A 7,997-nucleotide genomic window follows, 5' to 3' on the forward strand; every position below is an offset into this window, starting at 1 on the left:
ATCCAAGGTTCGACTGTCCGATGGACCCTCCTCTCCAGAACCCCCGAATAGACTTTTCCAGGGAGGCTGAGGAGTGTGATTTTTTTAATGAGGGGGACAACCACCCCGGTCTGCCAATCCAGAGGCACTATCCCCATGCGATGTTGCAGAGACGTGTCAACCAAGACAATCCTACAACATCCAGAGTCTTGAGGAACTCTGGGCATATTTCATCCACCCCCGGGGCCCTGCCACCAAGGAGTTTTTGACCACCTCGGTGACCTCAGCCCCAGAGATGGGGGAGCCCACCTCCGAGTCCCCAGACTCTGCTTCCTCATTGTAAGGCATGTTAGTGGAATTGAGGAGGTCTTCGAAGTACTCTCCCCACCGACCCACAATGTCCCAAGTCGAGGTCATCAGCTCACCATCCCCACCATATACGGTGTTGACACTGCACTGCTTCCCCCTCCTGAGACACCAGATGGTGGACCAGAATCTCCTCGAAGCCGTCCAAAAGCCGTTCTCCATGGCCTCCCCAGACTCCTCCCAAAACCAGAGTTTTTGCCTCAGCAACCACCGAAGCCGCATTCCGCTTGGCCTGTCGGTATCTATTAGCTGCCTCCAGAATCCCACAGGACAAAAGGGTCTGGTAGGACTCCTTCTTCAGCTTGACAGCATCCCTCACCACCAGTGTCCACCAACAGGTTTGGGGATTGCTGCCATGACTGGCACCGACCACCTTACGGCCACAGCTCCAGTCAGCTGCCTCAACAATAGAGGCACGGAACATGGCCATTTCGGACTCAATGTCCCCCACCTCCCTCGGGACGTGGTTGAAGTTCTGCCAGAGGTGGGAATTGAAGCTACTTCTGAAAGGGGACTCTGCCAGACGTTCCCAGCAGACCCCACAACATGTTTGGGCCTACCAGGCCTAACTGGCATCCTCCCCCTCCATTGAAGCCAACTCACCACCAGGTGGTGATCAGTTGACAGCTCCGCCCCTCTCTTCACCCGAATGTCCAAGACATGTGGCCACAAGTCCGACGACACAACCACAAAGTCGATCATCGAACTGAGGCCTAGGGTGTCCTGGTGCCAAGTGCACATATGAACACCCCTATGCTTGAACATGGTGTTCGTTATGGACAATCCGTGACGAGCACAGAAGTCCACTAACAAACACCACTCAGGCTCAGATCGGGGGGGCTATTCCTCCCAATCACACCCTTCCAGGTCTCCCTATCATTGCCCACGTGAGCATTGAAGTCTCCCAGCAGTACAAAGGAGTCCCCAGAAGGTATGCCCTCTAGCACCCCCTTTAGTGACTCCAAATAGGTTGGGTACTCCAAACTGCCGTTCGGCGCATACGCACAAACAAGAGTCAGGACCTGTCCCCCCACCCGAAGGCGGAGGGAGGCTACCCTCTTGTCCACCGTGGTAAACCCCAATGTACAGGCTTCAAGTTGGGGGGCAATAAGTATGCCCACACCCGCTCGGTGCCTCTCACCAGTGACAACTCCTGAGTGGTAGAGAGTCCAGCCCCTCTCAAGAAGATTGGTTCCAGAGTCCAAACTGTGTGTTAGGTGAGCCCGACTATATCTAGCTGGAACCTCTCGACCTCGCGCACTAGCTCATGCTCCTTCCCCTTCAGAGAGGTGACATTCCACGTCCCCAGAGCCAGCTTCTGTGGCCAAGCATTGGACTTCAGCCACCACCCAACTCACACTGCACCCGATCTCCTTGGCCCCTCCCATAGGTGCTGAGCCCATGAGAAGGGGGACCCACGTTGCCTCTTCGGGCTGTGCCCAGCCAAGCCCCATGGGTGCAGGCCTGGCCACCAGGCGCTCGCCATCGAGCCCCACCTCCAGGCCTGGCTCAAAAGGGGGCCTCGGTGACCCATGTCCGGGCGAGGGAAAACGCCATCCAAATTTTTTATTCGTCATAGAAGGTCTGTTGAACCACTCTTTGTCTCATCCCTCACCCAGGACCAGTTTGCCTTTGGTGGCCCTACCAGGGGCATAAAGCCCCAGACAACAGAGCTCCTAAGATCATTGGGACACGCAAACCCCTCCACAACGATAAGGAGGCGGTTCGAGGAGGGGATGTACAAGCCACTAAGTGTTTTAATCCTGGACATATTCCAGACATTGAATAGTGTATATGTTTAAGAGGTTGGAAAAAGGTGGTTGTTATATAGAGGTATAACAGATAAAGACTTTTCTGACTTAAAGTGCTTCCTACATTTGTTCCATATTCTAAGAGAATGAAGGGTAATTAGATTTTTAATGTAATAATGGTAGTTAACTGGGGCACAGAGCAGGGATTATTAAGAACTATTGCAAGATTATATATCTATTGCTGACCAGGCTTGTGGATATTCATCAATTTGTGTTGATGTCCAGGTCTTATATATGTTACCAGCAATGTATGAAACACAGGCATTGTATAGAATGCCTAGGTAATATAAAAAATGCCGAAAATTGTACGTCAAAGTCTGAAACGATTAATATGCCACACATTTCCTAGGCATTCTATGCAATGCCAAAAGACAAACTGACAAAGTGTAAAATACTCCCAGTAATGATGACTTTCCTTCCTTGTATTATTCATGTATTATTTTCTCTTGTTTTCCTCAATAAGAAAGTCCTATACTTTATTTTGTATTTCCTTTATTTTCATATACGTCTTTTCAATAAAAGCCTTTCCATGACTCTCTTTTAATACTTTGTAATAATAGCATTTGTCATTCTATATAAAGTCTATTAAAATTAGTCTGATATTTCAATACTTTGCCCAAGAATGCCAGGCATTCAATAATTAGCCTAGGCATTCTATACAATGCCTGCGTTTCATACATTGCCGGTAACAAATATATTATATATAATAATATATTATATATAATAATATATTATATATATATATATAAGGTTGAATTGCATAGAGTTCTTTCTGCTTGTATACACCAGCGTTTCCCAAACTGGGCAATTATTCAAAGTAGCCATTTTAATCATAATTTATGTTAAACTCACCACCATCATCATACAGGTGCCGGTCATAAAATTAGAATATCATGACAAAGTTGATTTATTTCAGTAATTCCATTCAAAAAGTGAAACTTGTATATTAGATTCATTCATTACACACAGACTGATGTATTTCAAATGCTTATTTCTTTTAATTTTGATAATTATAACTGACAACTAATGAAATTTGTTTCATTGGCAAATATTGAGTTATGCAATCCTAAGAAATTTGTGCTATTGCTTTTTTCCACTTTTAGCTGACAAACACAATTTTGACACAATTGAGCAATTTGTACTTTTCCTATCATGATTTAGTTAAAGGAGTTTTGAAACAGGTCAGATTGGTTTCAGAATTCCTTATAGCGCTCTTATAATTTGTCAGATGGATGTGCAGCACAAAGCTGCATAAATAAGCAAACTATAAGTAATTAATAATCTTTTGTCACGCATGCGCGAGTAGGAGACCGCGGACGGATTTTAACACACCTGGGAAAACATTCGCCGGCAGGGAATGGCGGGGTACTAACTTTCTCCCTGTGCTTTCTTACAGAAAAAAGGATGCTCCGCCGCCATAAGCCGGCTTTGCCCGCAGTACCTTTACTTCCACCCTTCCTCTGCCATCTTGTCCTGATGTCATTGGTCCCAGCATCCCTCACGGTTCCTTCCTAGCATTCCTCCACTTCCGGCTCCTCCCTCATAAAATGGCCGCCGACGTCATGCTTCGGCATCTCGCATTTGAACTGTTTAGTTAATGTTTGACCTGCTTTTCTTTTTTTGATTATTGTAGATTGTCTACGATATACAGGGCCGGAAAACCCGAAACCTTTGTGCTGTCTCCTATTGGAGTTATTACACTTTATTTTCTTCAATATTCTGCATGAACTGGTACAATATACTGTCATAGGCTCACTCCTTATCTTGTAACAGTGGCATCCCAACAAGAAAACACAATAGCAGTATTAAGTCAGGGTGCTTCTGTCAAAATGTCAATCAAAAATGATTGATGACATGATGACACCCCTCTTTCTTCTGATTAGTGGAATTATATATATATATATATATATATATATATATATATATGTCCCTCCCCTTTCCTCTGATTGGTCAATTTAAATGATATGTCCTGCCCCCTGTCCTGTGATTGGTGAATTCCAATCAGTTCCCTCACTAACCCCATGCAGATCCTGCCTTAATCCCACCCCACCCTCCTGATTGGTTCAGGGCTTGTGTCAAGAGCAGTTTGATGGGTGTTCATCCCACCTTAATGATTAGTTCAGGGATTTTGTCAAGAGAAGTTTGATGAGTGTTGATCCCACCTTAATTCCATCCCATCTGTTTGATTGGTTCAGGGTTTGGCTTCTGCATTGCTCCCCCCAGTTTGTCAAGACCTGTTTGTTGGCTGGCACTCCCTTCCCTGCCCCTTCTCCTGAGGTCCTTCATATCAAAAGAACGACCTTGCCATGACCCCAAAGCCTGATCGACATGTCCAGACATGTTCCTGCTCATACACAGTCGGCCAGATCTCCCTTATAGCCACTCCTGCATATCCTCTCAATGGTACTGGAGCATGCCCCTGCATCTATCTATTATTTTAATATTATCAAGAGATTAAAATATCTATCTATCTAACCTTTGCTGTATAATTTTAATTGCTCTCTGTAAGCTGCAGTTTGAGCAAAACAGCCTTCACTATCTCACAGAAAGGCACACAGCCATATTGCTGCTGCTGGAAGCAGACAGGCTCTTCGTGCTCATGGCTCAGTGTGTGTAAAGAGAGAGAGCTCAGCCCCTGCACACGCCCACCTTGCTGTGGGCTACTTCGCTGAGAAAACAGATGCATGTTTTGTGGTTTTTAACTTTTGAAGGTAAAGGATTTTAGGTATTGCGTGTATAGCATGAGATAACTAGTTCGATATAAGCCTTTAAAAAATCATACAGAGGTAAATAGTATACAGCATTTCCCTTTAAAATCACATATAAAATTTTTATCTAAAACAAACCGTTTTCTATCCAATACACCACATTTTAAATAATCAAGTACATTTATGTGTATATTTTCAGCTAAGCTAAGGATCCACATTGTGGAAACAATTCACTTAACTTTCTAAAGGTGAGAGCTGTACCCAGACACATAGTGAATGGGCACGCTTGAATAACAAGCTACCAGAAGTGGGGTTTGAACCCGCACAGGCATTTGCCCATAGGCTCTTAAGTCCAACACCTTAACCACTCAGCCATTCTGGTAGTCAGAAAAAGCATTTTAAACAGTCTTCCTCACTCTATGAAAACTGTGATCATTCTTTCAACTCCTTCAAAAACTGGTGGAAACTCATCTTCTCTGTACTTGGACAGCTGACACAAGAAACAGGTTCACACATACTGGTTTTTAATATAAGTTCATACTGTATCTTCCTGTTGTAAATGTAAAGCATTCTTAATACGTTAATTTGCTAGAAGAAATCCATCCATCAATTATCCAACCCACTATATCCTAACTACAGGGCCACGGGGGTCTGCTGGAGCCAATCCCAGCCAACACAGGGTGCAAGGCAGGAAACAAACCCCAGGCAGGGCACCAGCCCACCGCAGGGCGCGCACACACACAGACACACACAAAGACACACACACATACCCACACACCAAGCACACACTAGGGACAATTTAGGATTGCCAATGCACCTAACCTGTATGTCTTTGGACTGTGGGAGGAAACCCATGCAGACACTGGGAGAACATGCAAACTCCACACAGGGAGGATGCGGGAAGTAAACCCGGGTCTCCTAACTGTAAGGCACTAAAATAAATCACTCTCCTTATTATAAAGTCTGCTTTAAAAAAATACCACTCTTTTCGCTGTATATAAATAAGCGTTCAGACCAGTCCATTACACAGCTGCTGAAAGTTGACTCAGAATATCACTGAAAGACAAAACGGCGCGTCTTCAGTATCTTATTAGAACAATGTTTTCTATCTATCTATCTATCTATCTATCTATCTATCTATCTATCTATCTATCTATCTATCTATCTATCTATCTATCTATCTATCTATCTATCTAGGTGTATGAGGATTAATGTTCATATTACTGAAGCAAGCAAAATTAGTTTATTCTGTTACCGAAACGGACATTCCAATCAATTATTTTTGTCTCGACCAGGCTGTCAGTTTTTCTTTACGTCTTTAGATTTTAAAAAGTTTTTATCCATACATTTTTCTGACTGTACTCGGAGAAGAAAAGCGAATTCCGTGTCACTGTTGTGCCTGTTTCTTTATCCGCTTTTTTAACAAAGGTAAGGTGTCTTTGCAAGATGGTCGTCTAAAGGTTTACTTATGCATCGGCTCACAAGTCACCGCGTTCAAGATTGAATTTCATTTGTTTATCCAGTTCACTTTCCGTAGCGCTTCAAAGGTCACTGGAAGCCTGGGCTTTCTGTTGCAATTGAGCAATTTTTGTTGTATGGCTGCACTTAATAGGGCTCCGAGAAACCGTCCTTTCTGATTTAAAAGGTATTTTTTTTCTTTTTAACAGTAATTTTTTTATCTCTGACTTTTTTAACAGCGCAACGATGCTTCTTCAGCAGAGGGTTGAGTGCGTATGTTACTGTGGTATGTTTTAAGCTACTTCACCAGGCACAGAGTATACAAAATATTACAGTAACACAATACTAGTCAGGGCCTATTGAGTATCAGGATTTTACTTTCTTTTTAAAAATCTGGTACCTCTTTTTTCCATCTTGTGCATTTTTCAGTAAACTTTATTTTTTTGTTGGATAAGAACATTTTGCTTACACTCCACTCATTATTCTCTTTAGGTTTTTAACTGTTATCCCTACCTTTGTAAGTTTCAGCAGTCCTTTGAAAATGTTTCTGTGACAATAGTAAGTAGTAACTCTACTATATTGTGCAAAAATCCAGACTACTCACTTTTAAAAGCTCTGCTCTGAATTTACCAATCCATCCAATATGTCAGCTTTGCCTCCATCTCACCACCACAATTGGGCCTTCCTCTTTGTAGATTTATGTTATAGGGGCTTATTTGTAAAGCACTTTGTGGCATTTCAAGTTAAATTAGATTTCCTTGGTTATTCAGCAGTCTATCGGTGTTCCATTTTTGTTATAAATTGTATTTAGTCTCTCTTTATTTACTAAACATATGTTGAATAGAAAACAGTTATCTTGTTCAGGTTTTAATTTAAAACAGCATTTTCATCAACATGCTATAACCACTTTGGTACTCAGGATGCTTTGTATAATACAAAGTTTTAGAAATTCTGTTAATGCTTGGTAATAGCATTCCATTTTACATCAGTTATGATACCCTGAAACATAAGAATGGTTATAGTAAGTTATATGAGCATATACAGTACAGGTCTTATGATTAGGCTTATTTTGGACATGTTAGGAAATTCAGGAAGGAAAATGTTTTAGTGAATAGTTACATAATATCTATTATATTTGTTAGCACAATGATTAAAATGTTACTAAAACTGTGTGGGCTATTCTTTCTTTTAGGTAGTCCAGGCTATATATGGCTACTATCATTGAAAACTGTTTTGCCCTTGTTTGTGAAAAATCACCCTTTGTTTTAGTAGAATTTAGGGTGAAGGGGATGCAAGTTTGAGCTGTGATTCCAAGAATCAAGAAGTGTTTGCAATCTTCTTCAATACAAGTCAAAGGACCAGGGTTTGTGCAGTGATCAAGGTCAGAGTTAAGCTAAACATTATTATTCCAAAATGAAACATTTACTTGCCCATATCCATATCAAGCAAGTATCACAAATATAAAACAGTAAAAAATTAAATTTACAAACACTAAGTCACAGAAGAAATTAAAAAACATATTAAGACCAGATCAACAAGGGATCACCTGAAACTCACAACACACTGCAACTGAACCTACGTGTTCTGCGGTATATTATTAGCTAAACTGTCATCTATTTAGCCAGTTCCATGGGATTGCAAAGAGTTGGGGAAAGCATTCTTTAACATCTATTAG

The sequence above is a fragment of the Polypterus senegalus genome, chromosome 11 (assembly GCF_016835505.1).
Source record: "Polypterus senegalus isolate Bchr_013 chromosome 11, ASM1683550v1, whole genome shotgun sequence".
In the NCBI taxonomy this organism is placed as follows: domain Eukaryota; kingdom Metazoa; phylum Chordata; class Cladistia; order Polypteriformes; family Polypteridae; genus Polypterus; species Polypterus senegalus.